This window comes from Lissotriton helveticus, chromosome 10, assembly GCF_964261635.1.
Source record: "Lissotriton helveticus chromosome 10, aLisHel1.1, whole genome shotgun sequence".
Taxonomy (NCBI): Eukaryota; Metazoa; Chordata; class Amphibia; order Caudata; family Salamandridae; genus Lissotriton; species Lissotriton helveticus.
The window spans coordinates 589,453,393-589,476,739 of NC_136071.1; the positions used below are offsets into that span (position 1 = coordinate 589,453,393).

A 23,347-nucleotide genomic window follows, 5' to 3' on the forward strand; every position below is an offset into this window, starting at 1 on the left:
GTCGAGAAAGTTCCTTACCCTGCACGCTATTTTCCACTTGTGGCGTGATAAAGGAGTGCAGGACTTTGCAACTGCTTTTCTGGGCCAGACCAGCATGGTAGGAACATTACATGCATAGTGTTTTTCTAGTGTAATTTCAGGATATGGTTTCAAAATCGCCTCTTGGAATAAAAGTGGTCCTCATTCCTGTCTTCCAAAGAAATAGAGACCGGGTAAGGAGAGCCCAACTTTGAGCTTCAAGGACATTGGCCCTTAGTCTGTGCATTCCAGCCCAATACATGCCAACAAGATTCCTGCGTTCGTGTCTGTTTCTGTAGTGTAGTGGTTGTCACGTTCGCCTTACAAGTGAAAGGTCCCTGGTTCGAGACCGGGCAGAAACAGTGGATTGCTGTTTATACCAGTGTTTGCCTTTACTGGCTGACTTTATAGGAAAGCTGAGATAATAGAGGCTGTCTATCCCTCACCAACCTGACGTAGTGTGCTCCAGGGATCTCAGTGACAGCTCGAAAAGAGAAGTGACGATAGCTTGCGCCATTCGCTTGCTCGCCCTTTGCTCTGAAGGGTGGGCCTACTTCATGAAAGCAAGGAATGAGAGCAGAAATGCTTTTCTTGTCCTCACCACAAGCAGACACTTAGAGAAAACAAACTGTCTGAAGGACAGAGGCTTTTTAATTTCTTGTTTGATGACGGCCATGGAAAAGACAGCAATCATATTGCAGAAGAGAGCAACATGTGCAGTTGCTTGCTTTGGGTGAAGCATTCACCGACTAGCTGCCACTAACCCCTGGAGCCATGTCAGAGGTGACTCTTGCGTGGCTCGTTGGTCTAGGGGTATGATTCTCGCTTAGGGTGCGAGAGGTCCCGGGTTCAAATCCCGGACGAGCCCTTTTTAGAGCTAAACATACAAATCGTACTAAAAATGCACTATGCCTGATTATTTCTAGTAATACTCGGTGCATTGTTGCGCAACATATTCCTAACCTCAGAAGAAAAATGGATCACCGTGCTTTTTCTGCCTACCTGCTTAGTCTCAGTGTGTCCCAGGTGATGCTTTCCCAAGCTGTACTCGCAGACATTTAGGCATCAGATATTTGTCTGTCGATGCCTGCACAAGTAAATTTTGAATACGTCTAATTGCAAGCATGTTGGATGATATCTCTGAGGTTTTCACACTTGTTCTGCACATTCTGAGCCGCTGCTGATACAGCAGAATAGAAGTAGGGTGAAGCCTTGAGAGGAACTTTGCTTTACCAGTAGCAAGCAGCAAGGTCGTTTCTGTAGTGTAGTGGTAATCACGTTTGCCTAACACGCGAAAGGTCCCCGGTTCGAGACCAGGTAGAAACACTGAGCGTTGGCTGCTTTTATGTGCACACTCTAAAACCTTATTATTTGAATGCAAGTTTAAGAAGAGGTGGTCTTTGAACACAGTGAGCCGTGGGAAACTTTCTTTACCTTTGCAAGACGAAACAAAGTTATCTACATCCATCATCTGGGGGTCGTTCTTGTGCCTATTATTATTTGGTTTAAGCTATGTTGTATTGTTAGGGCCTTTACACCTGTGACATTGCTGTGAAGGTTGTAAGAGGACACATTGGCAGGTGCAGATAGAAGAGTCAGACCTAAGCCCCCCTCATGAGTCGTCAGGATGGCCGTGTGGTCTAAGGCGCCAGACTCAAGAGAGCTTGATATTCAGTGTAGCTGAGCCTTCTGGTCTCCTCATGGAGGCGTGGGTTCAAATCCCACGTCTGACAGGTCCCTTTTACACCCGTAAATCTTCCTGTTTTTTGCAGTGCGTTCCCGGCCAACACCACAATCTTTGCAGGAACCTGTAGCATGTGAAGAGAAATCCACCAACAATCAGGCTGGGCCCTCAATCACAATTCCATGGATTTCTGGAAATGACACCTCAGGCACACCTTCCATTAAATTTGCACTCCATCACAGTAACTGTCATGCTGGGTTTCTAACTAAGCAGTTGATCCCATCATTTGTTGTGAGGCTCTCCTGCCACCTTTTGGGCAGAGAAGGCACTGTCCCTGCAAAAACACAGGCAGACATGTTCAACAGGGCTTCCTGGTTATGTGGGAGGAGCAGAATGCCATTGGTCCCCCCTTGCAAATTCTAATTTACATAAGGAAGACAGAGAGGTAGCTGGGAGTAGGCACTGCACACGGGCATTGCACTCTCTCTTATGATTTGCAGCCAATTCTAGATTGAGGCAGGAGGAAAGGAGGTGACTCGCCCAACAATGGCTATACTGAGAAGTCAGCCACTCTGGGTCTCCCAGGTGAGTGTTTCAGGCCTGTGAGCCACTCATATAAATCTCGCCTGATCGAGCGCTGAGCGAGCGCGTTTGAATCCAAATATCAAACCCCTCTTTCTCAGGCGCAGGAAATGGTGGGCCCTTCATTGCTTCTGGTGTGGAAGTCTATGGGGCAAGGGTCCAGGACTTGCAGAGGAGAACAATTGCCAGAAAGTGCTTGCTGTTCTCATCTGTGCCTTTTTTCTGCTCACTGGCTGATAGGAGATTGGCTGCCCCCTTTCTTGCTAGAGTGAAAAAACAACAACTTGAGAGAAAACATGACGTTGTGAGGCTCACTTAGAGGGAGACTAGCCAAATAGCCCTGCTTTTTTCTGAAAGACGCTTCAGAAATTGTTCAAAATGTCTCCTGGCCACTCAGGCTCGTTGGTCTAGGGATATGATTCTCGCTTCGGGTGCGAGAGGTCCCGGGTTCAAATCCCGGACGAGCCCATGCTGTGGACATTTTCAGGATGCTTGTAATATAGGAGCATTTCTTCTTTTCAATGCTATAAGACGCTGTGTATGTCGATAAAGTTCCTTACCCTGCACGCTATTTTCCACTTGTGGCGTGATAAAGGAGTGCAGGACTTCTTTGCAACTCCTTTTCTGGGCCAGACCAGCATGGTAGGAACATTACATGCATAGTGTTTTTCTAGTGTAATTTCAGGATATGGTTTCAAAATCGCCTCTTGGAATAAAAGTGGTCCTCATTCCGGTCTTCCAAAGAAATAGAGACCGGGTAAGGAGAGCCCAACTTTGAGCTTCAAGGACATTGTCCCTTAGTCGGTGCATTCCAGCCCAATACATGCCAACAAGATTCCTGAGTTAGTGTCTGTTTCTGTAGTGTAGTGGTTATCACGTTTGCCTTACACGCGAAAGGTCCCTGGTTTGAGACCGGGCAGAAACAGCGGTTTGCTGTTTTTAACAGTGTTTGCCTTTACTGGCTGACTTTATAGGAAAGCTGAGATAATAGAGGCTGTCTATCCCTCACCAACCTGACGTAGTGTGCTCCAGGGATCTCAGTGACAGCTCGAAAAGAGAAGTGACGATAGCTTGCGCCATTCGCTTGCTCGCCCTTTGCTCTGAAGGGTGGGCCTACTTCATGAAAGCAAGGAATGAGAGCAGAAATGCTTTTCTTGTCCTCACCACATGCAGAAACTTAGAGAAAACAAACTGTCTGAAGGACAGAGGCTTTTTAATTTCTTGTTTGATGACGGCCATGGAAAAGACAGCAATCATATTGCAGAAGAGAGCAACATGTGCAGTTGCTTGCTTTGGGTGAAGCATTCACCGACTAGCTGCCACTAACCCCTGGAGCCGTGTCAGAGGTGACTCTTGCGTGGCTCGTTGGTCTAGGGGTATGGTTCTCGCTTAGGGTGCGAGAGGTCCCGGGTTCAAATCCCAGACGAGCCCTTTTTAGAGCTAAACATACAAATCGTACTAAAAATGCACTATGCCTGACTATTTCTAGTAATACTCGGTGCATTGTTGCGCAACATATTCCTAACCTCAGAAGAAAAATGGATCACCGTGCTTTTTCTGCCTACCTGCTTAGTCTCAGTGTGTCCCAGGTGATGCTTTCCCAAGCTGTACTCGCTGACATTTAGGCATCAGATATTTGTCTGTCGATGCCTGCAAAAGTAAATTTTGAATACGTCTAATTGCAAGCATGTTGGATGATATCTCTGAGGTTTTCACACTTGTTCTGCACATTCTGAGCCGCTGCTGATACAGCAGAACAGAAGTAGGGTGAAGCCTTGAGAGGAACTTTGCTTTAACAGTAGCAAGCAGTAAGGTTGTTTCTGTAGTGTAGTGGTCATCACGTTCGCCTAACACGCGAAAGGTCCCCGGTTCAAGACCGGGCAGAAACACTGAGCATTGGCTGCTTTTATGTGCACGCTCTAAAACCTTATTATCTGAATGCAAGTTTAAGAAGAGATGGTCTTTGAACACAGTGAGCCGTGGGAAACTTTCTTTACCTTTGCAAGACGAAATAAAGTTATCTGCATCCATCATCTGGGGGTCGTTCTTGTGCCTATTTTCATTTTGTTTAAGCTATGTTGTATTGTTGGGGCCTTTACACCTGTGACATTGCTGTGAAGGTTGTAAGTGGAAACATTGGCAGGTGCAGATAGAAGAGTCAGACCTAAGCCCCCCTCATGAGCCGTCAGGATAGCCGAGTGGTCTAAGGCGCCAGACTCAAGAGAGCTTGATCTTCAGTGTAGCTGAGCCTTCTGGTCTCCTCATGGAGGCGTGGGTTCAAATCCCACTTCTGACAGGTCCCTTTAACACCCGTAAATCTTCCTGTTTTTTGCAGTGCGTTCCCGGCAAACACCACAATCTTTGCAGGAACCTGTAGCATGTGAAGAGAAATCCACCAACAATCAGGCTCGGCCCTCAATCACAATTCCATGGATTTCTGGAAATGACACCTCAGGCACACCTTCCATTAAATTTGCACTCCATCACAGTAACTGTCATGCTGGGTTTCTAACTAAGCAGTTGATCCCATCATTTGTTGTGAGGCTCTCCTGCCACCTTTTGGGCAGAGAAGGCACTGTCCCTGCAAAAACACAGGCAGACATGTTCAACAGGGCTTCCTGGTTATGTGGGAGGAGCAGAATGCCATTGGTCCCCCCTTGCAAATTCTAATTTACATAAGGAAGACAGAGAGGTAGCTGGGAGTAGGCACTGCACACGGGCATTGCACTCTCTCTTATGATTTGCAGCCAATTCTAGATTGAGGCAGGAGGAAAGGAGGTGACTCGCCCAACAATGGCTATACTGAGAAGTCAGCCACTCTGGGTCTCCAGGTGAGTGTTTCAGGCCTGTGAGCCACTCATATAAATCTCGCCTGATCGAGCGCTGAGCGAGCGCGTTTGAATCCAAATATCAAACCCCTCTTTCTCAGGCGCAGGAAATGGTGGGCCCTTCATTGCTTCTGGTGTGGAAGTCTATGGGGCAAGGGTCCAGGACTTGCAGAGGAGAACAATTGCCAGAAAGTGCTTGCTGTTCTCATCTGTGCCTTTTTTCTGCTCACTGGCTGATAGGAGATTGGCTGCCCCCTTTCTTGCTAGAGTGAAAAAACAACAACTTGAGAGAAAACATGACGTTGTGAGGCTCACTTAGAGGGAGACTAGCCAAATAGCCCTGCTTTTTTTCTGAAAGACGCTTCAGAAATTGTTCAAAATGTCTCCTGGCCACTCAGGCTCGTTGGTCTAGGGGTATGATTCTCGCTTCGGGTGCGAGAGGTCCCGGGTTCAAATCCCGGACGAGCCCATGCTGTGGACATTTTCAGGATGCTTGTAATATAGGAGCATTTCTTCTTTTCAATGCTATAAGACGCTGTGTATGTCGAGAAAGTTCCTTACCCTGCACGCTATTTTCCACTTGTGGCGGGATAAAGGAGTGCAGGACTTCTTTGCAACTGCTTTTCTGGGCCAGACCAGCATGGTAGGAACATTACATGCATAGTGTTTTTCTAGTGTAATTTCAGGATATGGTTTCAAAATCGCCTCTTGGAATAAAAGTGGTCCTCATTCCTGTCTTCCAAAGAAATAGAGACCGGGTAAGGAGAGCCCAACTTTGAGCTTCAAGGACATTGGCCCTTAGTCTGTGCATTCCAGCCCAATACATGCCAACAAGATTCCTGAGTTAGTGTCTGTTTCTGTAGTGTAGTGGTTATCACAGTTCGCCTTACACGCAAAAGGTCCCTGGTTCGAGACCGGGCAGAAACAGCGGTTTGCTGTTTTTAACAGTGTTTGCCTTTACTGGCTGACTTTATAGGAAAGCTGAGATAATAGAGGCTGTCTATCCCTCACCAACCTGACGTAGTGTGCTCCAGGGATCTCAGTGACAGCTCGAAAAGAGAAGTGACGATAGCTTGCGCCATTCGCTTGCTCGCCCTTTGCTCTGAAGGGTGGGCCTACTTCATGAAAGCAAGGAATGAGAGCAGAAATGCTTTTCTTGTCCTCACCGCAAGCAGACACTTAGAGAAAACAAACTGTCTGAAGGACAGAGGCTTTTTAATTTCTTGTTTGATGACGGCCATGGAAAAGACAGCAATCATATTGCAGAAGAGAGCAACATGTGCAGTTGCTTGCTTTGGGTGAAGCATTCACCGACTAGCTGCCACTAACCCCTGGAGCCATGTCAGAGATGACTCTTGCGTGGCTCGTTGGTCTAGGGGTATGATTCTCGCTTAGGGTGCGAGAGGTCCCGGGTTCAAATCCCGGACGAGCCCTTTTTAGAGCTAAACATACAAATCGTACTAAAAATGCACTATGCCTGACTATTTCTAGTAATACTCGGTGCATTGTTGCGCAACATATTCCTAACCTCAGAAGAAAAATGGATCACCGTGCTTTTTCTGCCTACCTGCTTAGTCTCAGTGTGTCCCAGGTGATGCTTTCCCAAGCTGTACTCGCAGACATTTAGGCATCAGATATTTGTCTGTCGATGCCTGCACAAGTAAATTTTGAATACGTCTAATTGCAAGCATGTTGGATGATATCTCTGAGGTTTTCACACTTGTTCTGCACATTCTGAGCCGCTGCTGATACAGCAGAATAGAAGTAGGGTGAAGCCTTGAGAGGAACTTTGCTTTAACAGTAGCAAGCAGCAAGGTCGTTTCTGTAGTGTAGTGGTCATCACGTTCGCCTAACAAGCGAAAGGTCCCCGGTTCGAGACCGGGCAGAAACACTGAGCGTTGGCTGCTTTTATGTGCACACTCTAAAACCTTATTATCTGAATGCAAGTTTAAGAAGAGGTGGTCTTTGAACACAGTGAGCCGTGGGAAACTTTCTTTACCTTTGCAAGACGAAACAAAGTTATCTGCATCCGTCATCTGGGGGTCGTTCTTGTGCCTATTTTTATTTTGTTTAAGCTATGTTGTATTGTTGGGGCCTTTACACCTGTGACATTGCTGTGAAGGTTGTAAGTGGAAACATTGGCAGGTGCAGATAGAAGAGTTAGACCTAAGCCCCCCTCATGAGCCGTCAGGATGGCCGAGTGGTCTAAGGCGCCAGACTCAAGAGAGCTTGATCTTCAGTGTAGCTGAGCCTTCTGGTCTCCTCATTGAGGCGTGGGTTCAAATCCCAATTCTGACAGGTCCCTTTTACACCCGTAAATCTTCCTGTTTTTTGCAGTGCGTTCCCGGCAAACACCACAATCTTTGCAGGAACCTGTAGCATGTGAAGAGAAATCCACCAACAATCAGGCTGGGCCCTCAATCACAATTCCATGGATTTCTGGAAATGACACCTCAGGCACACCTTCCATTAAATTTGCACTCCATCACAGTAACTGCCATGCTGGGTTTCTAACTAAGCAGTTGATCCCATCATTTGTTGTGAGGCTCTCCTGCCACCTTTTGGGCAGAGAAGGCACTGTCCCTGCAAAAACACAGGCAGACATGTTCAACAGGGCTTCCTGGTTATGTGGGAGGAGCAGAATGCCATTGGTCCCCCCTTGCAAATTCTAATTTACATAATGAAGACAGAGAGGTAGCTGGGAGTAGGCACTGCACACGGGCATTGCACTCTCTCTTATGATTTGCAGCCAATTCTAGATTGAGGCAGGAGGAAAGGAGGTGACTCGCCCAACAATGGCTATACTGAGAAGTCAGCCACTCTGGGTCTCCCAGGTGAGTGTTTCAGGCCTGTGAGCCACTCATATAAATCTCGCCTGATCGAGCCTGATCGAGCACTGAGCGAGCGCGTTTGAATCCAAATATCAAACCCCTCTTTCTCAGGCGCAGGAAATGGTGGGCCCTTCATTGCTTCTGGTGTGGAAGTCTATGGGGCAAGGGTCCAGGACTTGCAGAGGAGAACAATTGCCAGAAAGTGCTTGCTGTTCTCATCTGTGCCTTTTTTCTGCTCACTGGCTGATAGGAGATTGGCTGCCCCCTTTCTTGCTAGAGTGAAAAAACAACAACTTGAGAGAAAACATGACGTTGTGAGGCTCACTTAGAGGGAGACTAGCCAAATAGCCCTGCTTTTTTTCTGAAAGACGCTTCAGAAATTGTTCAAAATGTCTCCTGGCCACTCAGGCTCGTTGGTCTAGGGGTATGATTCTCGCTTCGGGTGCGAGAGGTCCCGGGTTCAAATCCCGGACGAGCCCATGCTGTGGACATTTTCAGGATGCTTGTAATATAGGAGCATTTCTTCTTTTCAATGCTATAAGACGCTGTGTATGTCGAGAAAGTTCCTTACCCTGCACGCTATTTTCCACTTGTGGCGGGATAAAGGAGTGCAGGACTTCTTTGCAACTGCTTTTCTGGGCCAGACCAGCATGGTAGGAACATTACATGCATAGTGTTTTTCTAGTGTAATTTCAGGATATGGTTTCAAAATCGTCTCTTGGAATAAAAGTGGTCCTCATTCCTGTCTTCCAAAGAAATAGAGACCGGGTAAGGAGAGCCCAACTTTGAGCTTCAAGGACATTGGCCCTTAGTCTGTGCATTCCAGCCCAATACATGCCAACAAGATTCCTGAGGTAGTGTCTGTTTCTGTAGTGTAGTGGTTATCACGTTCGCCTTACACGCGAAAGGTCCCTGGTTCGAGACCGGGCAGAAACAGCGGTTTGCTGTTTTTAACAGTGTTTGCCTTTACTGGCTGACTTTATAGGAAAGCTGAGATAATAGAGGCTGTCTATCCCTCACCAACCTGACGTAGTGTGCTCCAGGGATCTCAGTGACAGCTCGAAAAGAGAAGTGACGATAGCTTGCGCCATTCGCTTGCTCGCCCTTTGCTCTGAAGGGTGGGCCTACTTCATGAAAGCAAGGAATGAGAGCAGAAATGCTTTTCTTGTCCTCACCGCAAGCAGACACTTAGAGAAAACAAACTGTCTGAAGGACAGAGGCTTTTTAATTTCTTGTTTGATGACGGCCATGGAAAAGACAGCAATCATATTGCAGAAGAGAGCAACATGTGCAGTTGCTTGCTTTGGGTGAAGCATTCACCGACTAGCTGCCACTAACCCCTGGAGCCATGTCAGAGGTGACTCTTGCGTGGCTCGTTGGTCTAGGGGTATGATTCTCGCTTAGGGTGCGAGAGGTCCCGGGTTCAAATCCCGGACGAGCCCTTTTTAGAGCTAAACATACAAATCGTACTAAAAATGCACTATGCCTGACTATTTCTAGTAATACTCGGTGCATTGTTGCGCAACATATTCCTAACCTCAGAAGAAAAATGGATCACCGTGCTTTTTCTGCCTACCTGCTTAGTCTCAGTGTGTCCCAGGTGATGCTTTCCCAAGCTGTACTCGCAGACATTTAGGCATCAGATATTTGTCTGTCGATGCCTGCACAAGTAAATTTTGAATACGTCTAATTGCAAGCATGTTGGAAGATATCTCTGAGGTTTTCACACTTGTTCTGCACATTCTGAGCCGCTGCTGATACAGCAGAATAGAAGTAGGGTGAAGCCTTGAGAGGAACTTTGCTTTAACAGGAGCAAGCAGCAAGGTTGTTTCTGTAGTGTAGTGGTCATCACGTTCGCCTAACACGCGAATGGTCCCCGGTTCGAGACCGGGCAGAAACACTGAGTGTTGGCTGCTTTTATGTGCACACTCTAAAACCTTATTATCTGAATGCAAGTTTAAGAAGAGGTGGTCTTTGAACACAGTGAGCCGTGGGAAACTTTCTTTACCTTTGCAAGACGAAACAAAGTTATCTGCATCCGTCATCTGGGGGTCGTTCTTGTGCCTATTTTTATTTTGTTTAAGCTATGTTGTATTGTTGGGGCCTTTACACCTGTGACATTGCTGTGAAGGTTGTAAGTGGAAACATTGGCAGGTGCAGATAGAAGAGTTAGACCTAAGCCCCCCTCATGAGCCGTCAGGATGGCCGAGTGGTCTAAGGCGCCAGACTCAAGAGAGCTTGATCTTCAGTGTAGCTGAGCCTTCTGGTCTCCTCATGGAGGCGTGGGTTCAAATCCCACTTCTGACAGGTCCCTTTTACACCCGTAAATCTTCCTGTTTTTTGCAGTGCGTTCCCGGCAAACACCACAATCTTTGCAGGAACCTGTAGCATGTGAAGAAAAATCCACCAACAATCAGGCTGGGCCCTCAATCACAATTCCATGGATTTCTGGAAATGACACCTCAGGCACACCTTCCATTAAATTTGCACTCCATCACAGTAACTGCCATGCTGGGTTTCTAACTAAGCAGTTGATCCCATCATTTGTTGTGAGGCTCTCCTGCCACCTTTTGGGCAGAGAAGGCACTGTCCCTGCAAAAACACAGGCAGACATGTTCAACAGGGCTTCCTGGTTATGTGGGAGGAGAAGAATGCCATTGGTCCCCCCTTGCAAATTCTAATTTACATAAGGAAGACAGAGAGGTAGCTGGGAGTAGGCACTGCACACGGGCATTGCACTCTCTCTTATGATTTGCAGCCAATTCTAGATTGAGGCAGGAGGAAAGGAGGTGACTCGCCCAACAATGGCTATACTGAGAAGTCAGCCACTCTGGGTCTCCCAGGTGAGTGTTTCAGGCCTGTGAGCCACTCATATAAATCTCGCCTGATCGAGCCAGATCGAGCGCTGAGCGAGCGCGTTTGAATCCAAATATCAAACCCCTCTTTCTCAGGCGCAGGAAATGGTGGGCCCTTCATTGCTTCTGGTGTGGAAGTCTATGGGGCAAGGGTCCAGGACTTGCAGAGGAGAACAATTGCCAGAAAGTGCTTGCTGTTCTCATCTGTGCCTTTTTTCTGCTCACTGGCTGATAGGAGATTGGCTGCCCCCTTTCTTGCTAGAGTGAAAAAACAACAACTTGAGAGAAAACATGACGTTGTGAGGCTCACTTAGAGGGAGACTAGCCAAATAGCCCTGCTTTTTTTCTGAAAGACACTTCAGAAATTGTTCAAAATGTCTCCTGGCCACTCAGGCTCGTTGGTCTAGGGGTATGATTCTCGCTTTGGGTGCAAGAGGTCCCGGTTTCAAATCCCGGACGAGCCCATGCTGTGGACATTTTCAGGATGCTTGTAATATAGGAGCATTTCTTCTTTTCAATGCTATAAGACGCTGTGTATGTCGAGAAAGTTCCTTACCCTGCACGCTATTTTCCACTTGTGGCGGGATAAAGGAGTGCAGGACTTCTTTGCAACTGCTTTTCTGGGCCAGACCAGCATGGTAGGAACATTACATGCATAGTGTTTTTCTAGTGTAATTTCAGGATATGGTTTCAAAATCGCCTCTTGGAATAAAAGTGGTCCTCATTCCTGTCTTCCAAAGAAATAGAGACCGGGTAAGGAGAGCCCAACTTTGAGCTTCAAGGACATTGGCCCTTAGTCTGTGCATTCCAGCCCAATACATGCCAACAAGATTCCTGAGTTAGTGTCTGTTTCTGTAGTGTAGTGGTTATCACGTTCGCCTTACACGCGAAAGGTCCCTGGTTCGAGACCGGGCAGAAACAGCGGTTTGCTGTTTTTAACAGTGTTTGCCTTTACTGGCTGACTTTATAGGAAAGCTGAGATAATAGAGGCTGTCTATCCCTCACCAACCTGACGTAGTGTGCTCCAGGGATCTCAGTGACAGCTCGAAAAGAGAAGTGACGATAGCTTGCGCCATTCGCTTGCTCGCCCTTTGCTCTGAAGGGTGGGCCTACTTCATGAAAGCAAGGAATGAGAGCAGAAATGCTTTTCTTGTCCTCACCGCAAGCAGACACTTAGAGAAAACAAACTGTCTGAAGGACAGAGGCTTTTTAATTTCTTGTTTGATGACGGCCATGGAAAAGACAGCAATCATATTGCAGAAGAGAGCAACATGTGCAGTTGCTTGCTTTGGGTGAAGCATTCACCGACTAGCTGCCACTAACCCCTGGAGCCATGTCAGAGGTGACTCTTGCGTGGCTCGTTGGTCTAGGGGTATGATTCTCGCTTAGGGTGCGAGAGGTCCCGGGTTCAAATCCCCGACGAGCCCTTTTTAGAGCTAAACATACAAATCGTACTAAAAATGCACTATGCCTGACTATTTCTAGTAATACTCGGTGCATTGTTGCGCAACATATTCCTAACCTCAGAAGAAAAATGGATCACCGTGCTTTTTCTGCCTACCTGCTTAGTCTCAGTGTGTCCCAGGTGATGCTTTCCCAAGCTGTACTCGCAGACATTTAGGCATCAGATATTTGTCTGTCGATGCCTGCACAAGTAAATTTTGAATACGTCTAATTGCAAGCATGTTCGATGATATCTCTGAGGTTTTCACACTTGTTCTGCACATTCTGAGCCGCTGCTGATACAGCAGAATAGAAGTAGGGTGAAGCCTTGAGAGGAACTTTGCTTTAACAGTAACAAGCAGCAAGGTCGTTTCTGTAGTGTAGTGGTCATCACGTTCGCCTAACACGCGAAAGGTCCCCGGTTCGAGACCGGGCAGAAACACTGAGCGTTGGCTGCTTTTATGTGCACACTCTAAAACCTTATTATCTGAATGCAAGTTTAAGAAGAGGTGGTCTTTGAACACAGTGAGCCGTGGGAAACTTTCTTTACCTTTGCAAGACGAAACAAAGTTATCTGCATCCGTCATCTGGGGGTCGTTCTTGTGCCTATGTTTATTTTGTTTAAGCTATGTTGTATTGTTGGGGCCTTTACACCTGTGACATTGCTGTGAAGGTTGTAAGTGGAAACATTGGCAGGTGCAGATAGAAGAGTTAGACCTAAGCCCCCCTCATGAGCCGTCAGGATGGCCGAGTGGTCTAAGGCACCAGACTCAAGAGAGCTTGATCTTCAGTGTAGCTGAGCCTTCTGGTCTCCTCATGGAGGCGTGGGTTCAAATCCCACTTCTGACAGGTCCCTTTTACACCCGTAAATCTTCCTGTTTTTTGCAGTGCGTTCCCGGCAAACACCACAATCTTTGCAGGAACCTGTAGCATGTGAAGAAAAATCCACCAACAATCAGGCTGGGCCCTCAATCACAATTCCATGGATTTCTGGAAATGACACCTCAGGCACACCTTCCATTAAATTTGCACTCCATCACAGTAACTGCCATGCTGGGTTTCTAACTAAGCAGTTGATCCCATCATTTGTTGTGAGGCTCTCCTGCCACCTTTTGGGCAGAGAAGGCACTGTCCCTGCAAAAACACAGGCAGACATGTTCAACAGGGCTTCCTGGTTATGTGGGAGGAGAAGAATGCCATTGGTCCCCCCTTGCAAATTCTAATTTACATAAGGAAGACAGAGAGGTAGCTGGGAGTAGGCACTGCACACGGGCATTGCACTCTCTCTTATGATTTGCAGCCAATTCTAGATTGAGGCAGGAGGAAAGGAGGTGACTCGCCCAACAATGGCTATACTGAGAAGTCAGCCACTCTGGGTCTCCCAGGTGAGTGTTTCAGGCCTGTGAGCCACTCATATAAATCTCGCCTGATCGAGCCAGATCGAGCGCTGAGCGAGCGCGTTTGAATCCAAATATCAAACCCCTCTTTCTCAGGCGCAGGAAATGGTGGGCCCTTCATTGCTTCTGGTGTGGAAGTCTATGGGGCAAGGGTCCAGGACTTGCAGAGGAGAACAATTGCCAGAAAGTGCTTGCTGTTCTCATCTGTGCCTTTTTTCTGCTCACTGGCTGATAGGAGATTGGCTGCCCCCTTTCTTGCTAGAGTGAAAAAACAACAACTTGAGAGAAAACATGATGTTGTGAGGCTCACTTAGAGGGAGACTAGCCAAATAGCCCTGCTTTTTTTCTGAAAGACGCTTCAGAAATTGTTCAAAATGTCTCCTGGCCACTCAGGCTCGTTGGTCTAGGGGTATGATTCTCGCTTTGGGTGCAAGAGGTCCCGGTTTCAAATCCCGGACGAGCCCATGCTGTGGACATTTTCAGGATGCTTGTAATATAGGAGCATTTCTTCTTTTCAATGCTATAAGACGCTGTGTATGTCGAGAAAGTTCCTTACCCTGCACGCTATTTTCCACTTGTGGCGGGATAAAGGAGTGCAGGACTTCTTTGCAACTGCTTTTCTGGGCCAGACCAGCATGGTAGGAACATTACATGCATAGTGTTTTTCTAGTGTAATTTCAGGATATGGTTTCAAAATCGCCTCTTGGAATAAAAGTGGTCCTCATTCCTGTCTTCCAAAGAAATAGAGACCGGGTAAGGAGAGCCCAACTTTGAGCTTCAAGGACATTGGCCCTTAGTCTGTGCATTCCAGCCCAATACATGCCAACAAGATTCCTGAGTTAGTGTCTGTTTCTGTAGTGTAGTGGTTATCACGTTCGCCTTACACGCGAAAGGTCCCTGGTTCGAGACCGGGCAGAAACAGCGGTTTGCTGTTTTTAACAGTGTTTGCCTTTACTGGCTGACTTTATAGGAAAGCTGAGATAATAGAGGCTGTCTATCCCTCACCAACCTGACGTAGTGTGCTCCAGGGATCTCAGTGACAGCTCGAAAAGAGAAGTGACGATAGCTTGCGCCATTCGCTTGCTCGCCCTTTGCTCTGAAGGGTGGGCCTACTTCATGAAAGCAAGGAATGAGAGCAGAAATGCTTTTCTTGTCCTCACCGCAAGCAGACACTTAGAGAAAACAAACTGTCTGAAGGACAGAGGCTTTTTAATTTCTTGTTTGATGACGGCCATGGAAAAGACAGCAATCATATTGCAGAAGAGAGCAACATGTGCAGTTGCTTGCTTTGGGTGAAGCATTCACCGACTAGCTGCCACTAACCCCTGGAGCCATGTCAGAGGTGACTCTTGCGTGGCTCGTTGGTCTAGGGGTATGATTCTCGCTTAGGGTGCGAGAGGTCCCGGGTTCAAATCCCCGACGAGCCCTTTTTAGAGCTAAACATACAAATCGTACTAAAAATGCACTATGCCTGACTATTTCTAGTAATACTCGGTGCATTGTTGCGCAACATATTCCTAACCTCAGAAGAAAAATGGATCACCGTGCTTTTTCTGCCTACCTGCTTAGTCTCAGTGTGTCCCAGGTGATGCTTTCCCAAGCTGTACTCGCAGACATTTAGGCATCAGATATTTGTCTGTCGATGCCTGCACAAGTAAATTTTGAATACGTCTAATTGCAAGCATGTTCGATGATATCTCTGAGGTTTTCACACTTGTTCTGCACATTCTGAGCCGCTGCTGATACAGCAGAATAGAAGTAGGGTGAAGCCTTGAGAGGAACTTTGCTTTAACAGTAACAAGCAGCAAGGTCGTTTCTGTAGTGTAGTGGTCATCACGTTCGCCTAACACGCGAAAGGTCCCCGGTTCGAGACCGGGCAGAAACACTGAGCGTTGGCTGCTTTTATGTGCACACTCTAAAACCTTATTATCTGAATGCAAGTTTAAGAAGAGGTGGTCTTTGAACACAGTGAGCCGTGGGAAACTTTCTTTACCTTTGCAAGACGAAACAAAGTTATCTGCATCCGTCATCTGGGGGTCGTTCTTGTGCCTATGTTTATTTTGTTTAAGCTATGTTGTATTGTTGGGGCCTTTACACCTGTGACATTGCTGTGAAGGTTGTAAGTGGAAACATTGGCAGGTGCAGATAGAAGAGTTAGACCTAAGCCCCCCTCATGAGCCGTCAGGATGGCCGAGTGGTCTAAGGCACCAGACTCAAGAGAGCTTGATCTTCAGTGTAGCTGAGCCTTCTGGTCTCCTCATGGAGGCGTGGGTTCAAATCCCACTTCTGACAGGTCCCTTTTACACCCGTAAATCTTCCTGTTTTTTGCAGTGCGTTCCCGGCAAACACCACAATCTTTGCAGGAACCTGTAGCATGTGAAGAGAAATCCACCAACAATCAGGCTGGGCCCTCAATCACAATTCCATGGATTTCTGGAAATGACACCTCAGGCACACCTTCCATTAAATTTGCACTCCATCACAGTAACTGCCATGCTGGGTTTCTAACTAAGCAGTTGATCCCATCATTTGTTGTGAGGCTCTCCTGCCACCTTTTGGGCAGAGAAGGCACTGTCCCTGCAAAAACACAGGCAGACATGTTCAACAGGGCTTCCTGGTTATGTGGGAGGAGCAGAATGCCATTGGTCCCCCCTTGCAAATTCTAATTTACATAAGGAAGACAGAGAGGTAGCTGGGAGTAGGCACTGCACACGGGCATTGCACTCTCTCTTATGATTTGCAGCCAATTCTAGATTGAGGCAGGAGGAAAGGAGGTGACTCGCCCAACAATGGCTATACTGAGAAGTCAGCCACTCTGGGTCTCCCAGGTGAGTGTTTCAGGCCTGTGAGCCACTCATATAAATCTCGCCTGATCGAGCCTGATCGAGCGCTGAGCGAGCGCGTTTGAATCCAAATATCAAACCCCTCTTTCTCAGGCACAGGAAATGGTGGGTCCTTCATTGCTTCTGGTGTGGAAGTCTATGGGGCAAGGGTCCAGGACTTGCAGAGGAGAACAATTGCCAGAAAGTGCTTGCTGTTCTCATCTGTGCCTTTTTTCTGCTCACTGGCTGATAGGAGATTGGCTGCCCCCTTTCTTGCTAGAGTGAAAAAACAACAACTTGAGAGAAAACATGACGTTGTGAGGCTCACTTAGAGGGAGACTAGCCAAATAGCCCTGCTTTTTTTCTGAAAGACGCTTCAGAAATTGTTCAAAATGTCTCCTGGCCACTCAGGCTCGTTGGTCTAGGGGTATGATTCTCGCTTCGGGTGCAAGAGGTCCCGGGTTCAAATCCCGGACGAGCCCATGCTGTGGACATTTTCAGGATGCTTGTAATATAGGAGCATTTCTTCTTTTCAATGCTATAAGACGCTGTGTATGTCGAGAAAGTTCCTTACCCTGCACACTATTTTCCACTTGTGGCGGGATAAAGGAGTGCAGGACTTCTTTGCAACTGCTTTTCTGGGCCAGACCAGCATGGTAGGAACATTACATGCATAGTGTTTTTCTAGTGTAATTTCAGGATATGGTTTCAAAATCGCCTCTTGGAATAAAAGTGGTCCTCATTCCTGTCTTCCAAAGAAATAGAGACCGGGTAAGGAGAGCCCAACTTTGAGCTTCAAGGACATTGGCCCTTAGTCTGTGCATTCCAGCCCAATACATGCCAACAAGATTCCTGAGTTAGTGTCTGTTTCTGTAGTGTAGTGGTTATCATGTTCGCCTTACACGTGAAAGGTCCCTGGTTCGAGACCGGGCAGAAACAGCGGTTTGCTGTTTTTAACAGTGTTTGCCTTTACTGGCTGACTTTATAGGAAAGCTGAGATAATAGAGGCTGTCTATCCCTCACCAACCTGACGTAGTGTGCTCCAGGGATCTCAGTGACAGCTCGAAAAGAGAAGTGACGATAGCTTGCGCCATTCGCTTGCTCGCCCTTTGCTCTGAAGGGTGGGCCTACTTCATGAAAGCAAGGAATGAGAGCAGAAATGCTTTTCTTGTCCTCACTGCAAGCAGATTCTTAGAGAAAACAAACTGTCTGAAGGACAGAGGCTTTTTAATTTCTTGTTTGATGACGGCCATGGAAAAGACAGCAATCATATTGCAGAAGAGAGCAACATGTGCAGTTGCTTGCTTTGGGTGAAGCATTCACCGACTAGCTGCCACTAACCCCTGGAGCCATGTCAGAGGTGACTCTTGCGTGGCTCGTTGGTCTAGGGGTATGATTCTCGCTTAGGGTGCGAGAGGTCCCGGGTTCAAATCCCGGACGAGCCCTTTTTAGAGCTAAACATACAAATCGTACTAAAAATGCACTATGCCTGACTATTTCTAGTAATACTCGGTGCATTGTTGCGCAACATATTCCTAACCTCAGAAGAAAAATGGATCACCGTGCTTTTTCTGCCTACCTGCTTAGTCTCAGTGTGTCCCAGGTGATGCTTTCCCAAGCTGTACTCGCAGACATTTAGGCATCAGATATTTGTCTGTCGATGCCTGCACAAGTACATTTTGAATACGTCTAATTGCAAGCATGTTGGATGATATCTCTGAGGTTTTCACACTTGTTCTGCACATTCTGAGCCGCTGCTGATACAGCAGAATAGAAGTAGGGTGAAGCCTTGAGAGGAACTTTGCTTTAACAGTAACAAGCAGCAAGGTCGTTTCTGTAGTGTAGTGGTCATCACGTTTGCCTAACACGCGAAAGGTCCCCGGTTCGAGACCGGGCAGAAACACTGAGCGTTGGCTGCTTTTATGTGCACACTCTAAAACCTTATTATCTGAATGCAAGTTTAAGAAGAGGTGGTCTTTGAACACAGTGAGCCGTGGGAAACTTTCTTTACCTTTGCAAGACGAAACAAAGTTATCTGCATCCGTCATCTGGGGGTCGTTCTTGTGCCTATTTTTATTTTGTTTAAGCTATGTTGTATTGTTGGGGCCTTTACACCTGTGACATTGCTGTGAAGGTTGTAAGTGGAAACATTGGCAGGTGCAGATAGAAGAGTTAGACCTAAGCCCCCCTCATGAGCCGTCAGGATGGCCGAGTGGTCTAAGGCGCCAGACTCAAGAGAGCTTGATCTTCAGTGTAGCTGAGCCTTCTGGTCTCCTCATGGAGGCGTGCGTTCAAATCCCACTTCTGACAGGTCCCTTTTACACCCGTAAATCTTCCTGTTTTTTGCAGTGCGTTCCCGGCAAACACCACAATCTTTGCAGGAACCTGTAGCATGTGAAGAGAAATCCACCAACAATCAGGCTGGGCCCTCAATCACAATTCCATGGATTTCTGGAAATGACACCTCAGGCACACCTTCCATTAAATTTGCACTCCATCACAGTAACTGCCATGCTGGGTTTCTAACTAAGCAGTTGATCCCATCATTTGTTGTGAGGCTCTCCTGCCACCTTTTGGGCAGAGAAGGCACTGTCCCTGCAAAAACACAGGCAGACATGTTCAACAGGGCTTCCTGGTTATGTGGGAGGAGCAGAATGCCATTGGTCCCCCCTTGCAAATTCTAATTTACATAAGGAAGACAGAGAGGTAGCTGGGAGTAGGCACTGCACACGGGCATTGCACTCTCTCTTATGATTTGCAGCCAATTCTAGATTGAGGCAGGAGGAAAGGAGGTGACTCGCCCAACAATGGCTATACTGAGAAGTCAGCCACTCTGGGACTCCCAGGTGAGTGTTTCAGGCCTGTGAGCCACTCATATAAATCTCGCCTGATCGAGCGCTGAGCGAGCGCGTTTGAATCTAAATATCAAACCCCTCTTTCTCAGGCGCAGGAAATGGTGGGCCCTTCATTGCTTCTGGTGTGGAAGTCTATGGGGCAAGGGTCCAGGACTTGCAGAGGAGAACAATTGCCAGAAAGTGCTTGCTGTTCTCATCTGTGCCTTTTTTCTGCTCACTGGCTGATAGGAGATTGGCTGCCCCCTTTCTTGCTAGAGTGAAAAAACAACAACTTGAGAGAAAACATGACGTTGTGAGGCTCACTTAGAGGGAGACTAGCCAAATAGCCCTGCTTTTTTTCTGAAAGACGCTTCAGAAATTGTTTAAAATGTCTCCTGGCCACTCAGGCTCGTTGGTCTAGGGGTATGATTCTCGCTTCGGGTGCGAGAGGTCCCGGGTTCAAATCCCGGACGAGCCCATGCTGTGGACATTTTCAGGATGCTTGTATTATAGGAGCATTTCTTCTTTTCAATGCTATAAGACGCTGTGTATGTCGAGAAAGTTCCTTACCCTGCACGCTATTTTCCACTTGTGGCGGGATAAAGGAGTGCAGGACTTCTTTGCAACTGCTTTTCTGGGCCAGACCAGCATGGTAGGAACATTACATGCATAGTGTTTTTCTAGTGTAATTTCAGGATATGGTTTCAAAATCGCCTCTTGGAATAAAAGTGGTCCTCATTCCTGTCTTCCAAAGAAATAGAGACCGGGTAAGGAGAGCCCAACTTTGAGCTTCAAGGACATTGGCCCTTAGTCTGTGCATTCCAGCCCAATACATGCCAACAAGATTCCTGAGTTAGTGTCTGTTTCTGTAGTGTAGTGGTTATCATGTTCGCCTTACATGCGAAAGGTCCCTGGTTCGAGACCGGGCAGAAACAGCGGTTTGCTGTTTTTAACAGTGTTTGCCTTTACTGGCTGACTTTATAGGAAAGCTGAGATAATAGAGGCTGTCTATCCCTCACCAACCTGACGTAGTGTGCTCCAGGGATCTCAGTGACAGCTCGAAAAGAGAAGTGACGATAGCTTGCGCCATTCGCTTGCTCGCCCTTTGCTCTGAAGGGTGGGCCTACTTCATGAAAGCAAGGAATGAGAGCAGAAATGCTTTTCTTGTCCTCACCGCAAGCAGACACTTAGAGAAAACAAACTGTCTGAAGGACAGAGGCTTTTTAATTTCTTGTTTGATGACGGCCATGGAAAAGACAGCAATCATATTGCAGAAGAGAGCAACATGTGCAGTTGCTTGCTTTGGGTGAAGCATTCACCGACTAGCTGCCACTAACCCCTGGAGCCATGTCAGAGGTGACTCTTGCGTGGCTCGTTGGTCTAGGGGTATGATTCTCGCTTAGGGTGCGAGAGGTCCCGGGTTAAAATCCCGGACGAGCCCTTTTTAGAGCTAAACATACAAATCGTACTAAAAATGCACTATGCCTGACTATTTCTAGTAATACTCGGTGCATTGTTGCGCAACATATTCCTAACCTCAGAAGAAAAATGGATCACCGTGCTTTTTCTGCCTACCTGCTTAGTCTCAGTGTGTCCCAGGTGATGCTTTCCCAAGCTGTACTCGCAGACATTTAGGCATCAGATATTTGTCTGTCGATGCCTGCACAAGTACATTTTGAATACGTCTAATTGCAAGCATGTTGGATGATATCTCTGAGGTTTTCACACTTGTTCTGCACATTCTGAGCCGCTGCTGATACAGCAGAATAGAAGTAGGGTGAAGCCTTGAGAGGAACTTTGCTTTAACAGTAGCAAGCAGCAAGGTCGTTTCTGTAGTGTAGTGGTCATCACGTTCGCCTAACACGCGAAATGTCCCCGGTTCGAGACCGGGCAGAAACACTGAGCGTTGGCTGCTTTTATGTGCACACTCTAAAACCTTATTATCTGAATGCAAGTTTAAGAAGAGGTGGTCTTTGAACACAGTGAGCCGTGGGAAACTTTCTTTACCTTTGCAAGACGAAACAAAGTTATCTGCATCCGTCATCTGGGGGTCGTTCTTGTGCCTATTTTTATTTTGTTTAAGCTATGTTGTATTGTTGGGGCCTTTACACCTGTGACATTGCTGTGAAGGTTGTAAGTGGAAACATTGGCAGGTGCAGATCGAAGAGTTAGACCTAAGCCCCCCTCATGAGCCGTCAGGATGGCCGAGTGGTCTAAGGCGCCAGACTCAAGAGAGCTTGATCTTCAGTGTAGCTGAGCCTTCTGGTCTCCTCATGGAGGCGTGGGTTCAAATCCCACTTCTGACAGGTCCCTTTTACACCCGTAAATCTTCCTGTTTTTTGCAGTGCGTTCCCGGCAAACACCACAATCTTTGCAGGAACCTGTAGCATGTGAAGAGAAATCCACCAACAATCAGGCTGGGCCCTCAATCACAATTCCATGGATTTCTGGAAATGACACCTCAGGCACACCTTCCATTAAATTTGCACTCCATCACAGTAACTGCCATGCTGGATTTCTAACTAAGCAGTTGATCCCATCATTTGTTGTGAGGCTCTCCTGCCACCTTTTGGGCAGAGAAGGCACTGTCCCTGCAAAAACACAGGCAGACATGTTCAACAGGGCTTCCTGGTTATGTGGGAGGAGCAGAATGCCATTGGTCCCCCCTTGCAAATTCTAATTTACATAAGGAAGACAGAGAGGTAGCTGGGAGTAGGCACTGCACACGGGCATTGCACTCTCTCTTATGATTTGCAGCCAATTCTAGATTGAGGCAGGAGGAAAGGAGGTGACTCGCCCAACAATGGCTATACTGAGAAGTCAGCCACTCTGGGTCTCCCAGGTGAGTGTTTCAGGCCTGTGAGCCACTCATATAAATCTCGCCTGATCGAGCGCTGAGCGAGCGCGTTTGAATCCAAATATCAAACCCCTCTTTCTCAGGCGCAGGAAATGGTGGGCCCTTCATTGCTTCTGGTGTGGAAGTCTATGGGGCAAGGGTCCAGGACTTGCAGAGGAGAACAATTGCCAGAAAGTGCTTGCTGTTCTCATCTGTGCCTTTTTTCTGCTCACTGGCTGATAGGAGATTGGCTGCCCCCTTTCTTGCTAGAGTGAAAAAACAACAACTTGAGAGAAAACATGACGTTGTGAGGCTCACTTAGAGGGAGACTAGCCAAATAGCCCTGCTTTTTTTCTGAAAGACGCTTCAGAAATTGTTCAAAATGTCTCCTGGTCACTCAGGCTCGTTGGTCTAGGGGTATGATTCTCGCTTTGGGTGCAAGAGGTCCCGGGTTCAAATCCCGGACGAGCCCATGCTGTGGACATTTTCAGGATGCTTGTAATATAGGAGCATTTCTTCTTTTCAATGCTATAAGACGCTGTGTATGTCGAGAAAGTTCCTTACCCTGCACGCTATTTTCCACTTGTGGCGGGATAAAGGAGTGCAGGACTTCTTTGCAACTGCTTTTCTGGGCCAGACCAGCATGGTAGGAACATTACATGCATAGTGTTTTTCTAGTGTAATTTCAGGATATGGTTTCAAAATCGCCTCTTGGAATAAAAGTGGTCCTCATTCCTGTCTTCCAAAGAAATAGAGACCGGGTAAGGAGAGCCCAACTTTGAGCTTCAAGGACATTGGCCCTTAGTCTGTGCATTCCAGCCCAATACATGCCAACAAGATTCCTGAGTTAGTGTCTGTTTCTGTAGTGTAGTGGTTATCACGTTCGCCTTACACGCGAAAGGTCCCTGGTTCGAGACCGGGCAGAAACAGCGGTTTGCTGTTTTTAACAGTGTTTGCCTTTACTGGCTGACTTTATAGGAAAGCTGAGATAATAGAGGCTGTCTATCCCTCACCAACCTGACGTAGTGTGCTCCAGGGATCTCAGTGACAGCTCGAAAAGAGAAGTGACGATAGCTTGCGCCATTCGCTTGCTCGCCCTTTGCTGTGAAGGGTGGGCCTACTTCATGAAAGCAAGGAATGAGAGCAGAAATGCTTTTCTTGTCCTCACCGCAAGCAGACACTTAGAGAAAACAAACTGTCTGAAGGACAGAGGCTTT

At 47.2% G+C, this 23,347-nt stretch overlaps 39 non-coding genes across 39 annotated transcripts; all 39 read left to right on the forward strand.

The window, feature by feature from the left end:
* Positions 1-307: 307 nt before the first annotated feature.
* TRNAV-UAC (transfer RNA valine (anticodon UAC)) lies at positions 308-380 on the forward strand. The gene has a single exon. It is a non-coding gene; the product is annotated as a tRNA-Val (tRNA).
* Positions 381-814: 434 nt separating this feature from the next.
* TRNAP-AGG (transfer RNA proline (anticodon AGG)) lies at positions 815-886 on the forward strand. Its single transcript has one exon. It is a non-coding gene; the product is annotated as a tRNA-Pro (tRNA).
* A 385-nt stretch (positions 887-1,271) lies between these two features.
* Positions 1,272-1,344, forward strand: TRNAV-AAC (transfer RNA valine (anticodon AAC)). The gene has a single exon. It is a non-coding gene; the product is annotated as a tRNA-Val (tRNA).
* A 295-nt stretch (positions 1,345-1,639) lies between these two features.
* TRNAL-CAA (transfer RNA leucine (anticodon CAA)) lies at positions 1,640-1,751 on the forward strand. Its single transcript has 2 exons — positions 1,640-1,677; positions 1,706-1,751. It is a non-coding gene; the product is annotated as a tRNA-Leu (tRNA).
* A 929-nt stretch (positions 1,752-2,680) lies between these two features.
* Positions 2,681-2,752, forward strand: TRNAP-CGG (transfer RNA proline (anticodon CGG)). Its single transcript has one exon. It is a non-coding gene; the product is annotated as a tRNA-Pro (tRNA).
* Positions 2,753-3,136: 384 nt separating this feature from the next.
* On the forward strand, positions 3,137-3,209 carry TRNAV-UAC (transfer RNA valine (anticodon UAC)). Its single transcript has one exon. It is a non-coding gene; the product is annotated as a tRNA-Val (tRNA).
* A 434-nt stretch (positions 3,210-3,643) lies between these two features.
* Positions 3,644-3,715, forward strand: TRNAP-AGG (transfer RNA proline (anticodon AGG)). Its single transcript has one exon. It is a non-coding gene; the product is annotated as a tRNA-Pro (tRNA).
* A 385-nt stretch (positions 3,716-4,100) lies between these two features.
* TRNAV-AAC (transfer RNA valine (anticodon AAC)) lies at positions 4,101-4,173 on the forward strand. The gene has a single exon. It is a non-coding gene; the product is annotated as a tRNA-Val (tRNA).
* A 295-nt stretch (positions 4,174-4,468) lies between these two features.
* Positions 4,469-4,580, forward strand: TRNAL-CAA (transfer RNA leucine (anticodon CAA)). Its single transcript has 2 exons — positions 4,469-4,506; positions 4,535-4,580. It is a non-coding gene; the product is annotated as a tRNA-Leu (tRNA).
* A 929-nt stretch (positions 4,581-5,509) lies between these two features.
* TRNAP-CGG (transfer RNA proline (anticodon CGG)) lies at positions 5,510-5,581 on the forward strand. The gene has a single exon. It is a non-coding gene; the product is annotated as a tRNA-Pro (tRNA).
* Positions 5,582-5,965: 384 nt separating this feature from the next.
* TRNAV-UAC (transfer RNA valine (anticodon UAC)) lies at positions 5,966-6,039 on the forward strand. Its single transcript has one exon. It is a non-coding gene; the product is annotated as a tRNA-Val (tRNA).
* A 434-nt stretch (positions 6,040-6,473) lies between these two features.
* On the forward strand, positions 6,474-6,545 carry TRNAP-AGG (transfer RNA proline (anticodon AGG)). Its single transcript has one exon. It is a non-coding gene; the product is annotated as a tRNA-Pro (tRNA).
* A 385-nt stretch (positions 6,546-6,930) lies between these two features.
* On the forward strand, positions 6,931-7,003 carry TRNAV-AAC (transfer RNA valine (anticodon AAC)). The gene has a single exon. It is a non-coding gene; the product is annotated as a tRNA-Val (tRNA).
* Positions 7,004-7,298: 295 nt separating this feature from the next.
* On the forward strand, positions 7,299-7,410 carry TRNAL-CAA (transfer RNA leucine (anticodon CAA)). The gene is made up of 2 exons: positions 7,299-7,336; positions 7,365-7,410. It is a non-coding gene; the product is annotated as a tRNA-Leu (tRNA).
* A 940-nt stretch (positions 7,411-8,350) lies between these two features.
* Positions 8,351-8,422, forward strand: TRNAP-CGG (transfer RNA proline (anticodon CGG)). Its single transcript has one exon. It is a non-coding gene; the product is annotated as a tRNA-Pro (tRNA).
* A 384-nt stretch (positions 8,423-8,806) lies between these two features.
* TRNAV-UAC (transfer RNA valine (anticodon UAC)) lies at positions 8,807-8,879 on the forward strand. Its single transcript has one exon. It is a non-coding gene; the product is annotated as a tRNA-Val (tRNA).
* A 434-nt stretch (positions 8,880-9,313) lies between these two features.
* On the forward strand, positions 9,314-9,385 carry TRNAP-AGG (transfer RNA proline (anticodon AGG)). The gene has a single exon. It is a non-coding gene; the product is annotated as a tRNA-Pro (tRNA).
* A 385-nt stretch (positions 9,386-9,770) lies between these two features.
* TRNAV-AAC (transfer RNA valine (anticodon AAC)) lies at positions 9,771-9,843 on the forward strand. Its single transcript has one exon. It is a non-coding gene; the product is annotated as a tRNA-Val (tRNA).
* A 295-nt stretch (positions 9,844-10,138) lies between these two features.
* TRNAL-CAA (transfer RNA leucine (anticodon CAA)) lies at positions 10,139-10,250 on the forward strand. Its single transcript has 2 exons — positions 10,139-10,176; positions 10,205-10,250. It is a non-coding gene; the product is annotated as a tRNA-Leu (tRNA).
* A 1,396-nt stretch (positions 10,251-11,646) lies between these two features.
* Positions 11,647-11,719, forward strand: TRNAV-UAC (transfer RNA valine (anticodon UAC)). The gene has a single exon. It is a non-coding gene; the product is annotated as a tRNA-Val (tRNA).
* Positions 11,720-12,153: 434 nt separating this feature from the next.
* TRNAP-AGG (transfer RNA proline (anticodon AGG)) lies at positions 12,154-12,225 on the forward strand. Its single transcript has one exon. It is a non-coding gene; the product is annotated as a tRNA-Pro (tRNA).
* Positions 12,226-12,610: 385 nt separating this feature from the next.
* Positions 12,611-12,683, forward strand: TRNAV-AAC (transfer RNA valine (anticodon AAC)). The gene has a single exon. It is a non-coding gene; the product is annotated as a tRNA-Val (tRNA).
* A 295-nt stretch (positions 12,684-12,978) lies between these two features.
* On the forward strand, positions 12,979-13,090 carry TRNAL-CAA (transfer RNA leucine (anticodon CAA)). Its single transcript has 2 exons — positions 12,979-13,016; positions 13,045-13,090. It is a non-coding gene; the product is annotated as a tRNA-Leu (tRNA).
* A 1,396-nt stretch (positions 13,091-14,486) lies between these two features.
* On the forward strand, positions 14,487-14,559 carry TRNAV-UAC (transfer RNA valine (anticodon UAC)). Its single transcript has one exon. It is a non-coding gene; the product is annotated as a tRNA-Val (tRNA).
* Positions 14,560-14,993: 434 nt separating this feature from the next.
* On the forward strand, positions 14,994-15,065 carry TRNAP-AGG (transfer RNA proline (anticodon AGG)). Its single transcript has one exon. It is a non-coding gene; the product is annotated as a tRNA-Pro (tRNA).
* A 385-nt stretch (positions 15,066-15,450) lies between these two features.
* TRNAV-AAC (transfer RNA valine (anticodon AAC)) lies at positions 15,451-15,523 on the forward strand. The gene has a single exon. It is a non-coding gene; the product is annotated as a tRNA-Val (tRNA).
* Positions 15,524-15,818: 295 nt separating this feature from the next.
* TRNAL-CAA (transfer RNA leucine (anticodon CAA)) lies at positions 15,819-15,930 on the forward strand. Its single transcript has 2 exons — positions 15,819-15,856; positions 15,885-15,930. It is a non-coding gene; the product is annotated as a tRNA-Leu (tRNA).
* Positions 15,931-16,870: 940 nt separating this feature from the next.
* TRNAP-CGG (transfer RNA proline (anticodon CGG)) lies at positions 16,871-16,942 on the forward strand. Its single transcript has one exon. It is a non-coding gene; the product is annotated as a tRNA-Pro (tRNA).
* Positions 16,943-17,326: 384 nt separating this feature from the next.
* On the forward strand, positions 17,327-17,399 carry TRNAV-UAC (transfer RNA valine (anticodon UAC)). Its single transcript has one exon. It is a non-coding gene; the product is annotated as a tRNA-Val (tRNA).
* Positions 17,400-17,833: 434 nt separating this feature from the next.
* Positions 17,834-17,905, forward strand: TRNAP-AGG (transfer RNA proline (anticodon AGG)). Its single transcript has one exon. It is a non-coding gene; the product is annotated as a tRNA-Pro (tRNA).
* Positions 17,906-18,290: 385 nt separating this feature from the next.
* Positions 18,291-18,363, forward strand: TRNAV-AAC (transfer RNA valine (anticodon AAC)). The gene has a single exon. It is a non-coding gene; the product is annotated as a tRNA-Val (tRNA).
* Positions 18,364-18,658: 295 nt separating this feature from the next.
* TRNAL-CAA (transfer RNA leucine (anticodon CAA)) lies at positions 18,659-18,770 on the forward strand. Its single transcript has 2 exons — positions 18,659-18,696; positions 18,725-18,770. It is a non-coding gene; the product is annotated as a tRNA-Leu (tRNA).
* A 930-nt stretch (positions 18,771-19,700) lies between these two features.
* TRNAP-CGG (transfer RNA proline (anticodon CGG)) lies at positions 19,701-19,772 on the forward strand. The gene has a single exon. It is a non-coding gene; the product is annotated as a tRNA-Pro (tRNA).
* A 384-nt stretch (positions 19,773-20,156) lies between these two features.
* TRNAV-UAC (transfer RNA valine (anticodon UAC)) lies at positions 20,157-20,229 on the forward strand. Its single transcript has one exon. It is a non-coding gene; the product is annotated as a tRNA-Val (tRNA).
* Positions 20,230-20,663: 434 nt separating this feature from the next.
* On the forward strand, positions 20,664-20,735 carry TRNAP-AGG (transfer RNA proline (anticodon AGG)). The gene has a single exon. It is a non-coding gene; the product is annotated as a tRNA-Pro (tRNA).
* A 385-nt stretch (positions 20,736-21,120) lies between these two features.
* TRNAV-AAC (transfer RNA valine (anticodon AAC)) lies at positions 21,121-21,193 on the forward strand. The gene has a single exon. It is a non-coding gene; the product is annotated as a tRNA-Val (tRNA).
* A 295-nt stretch (positions 21,194-21,488) lies between these two features.
* TRNAL-CAA (transfer RNA leucine (anticodon CAA)) lies at positions 21,489-21,600 on the forward strand. The gene is made up of 2 exons: positions 21,489-21,526; positions 21,555-21,600. It is a non-coding gene; the product is annotated as a tRNA-Leu (tRNA).
* A 930-nt stretch (positions 21,601-22,530) lies between these two features.
* Positions 22,531-22,602, forward strand: TRNAP-UGG (transfer RNA proline (anticodon UGG)). The gene has a single exon. It is a non-coding gene; the product is annotated as a tRNA-Pro (tRNA).
* Positions 22,603-22,986: 384 nt separating this feature from the next.
* TRNAV-UAC (transfer RNA valine (anticodon UAC)) lies at positions 22,987-23,059 on the forward strand. The gene has a single exon. It is a non-coding gene; the product is annotated as a tRNA-Val (tRNA).
* The last annotated feature ends 288 nt before the right edge of the window (positions 23,060-23,347 follow it).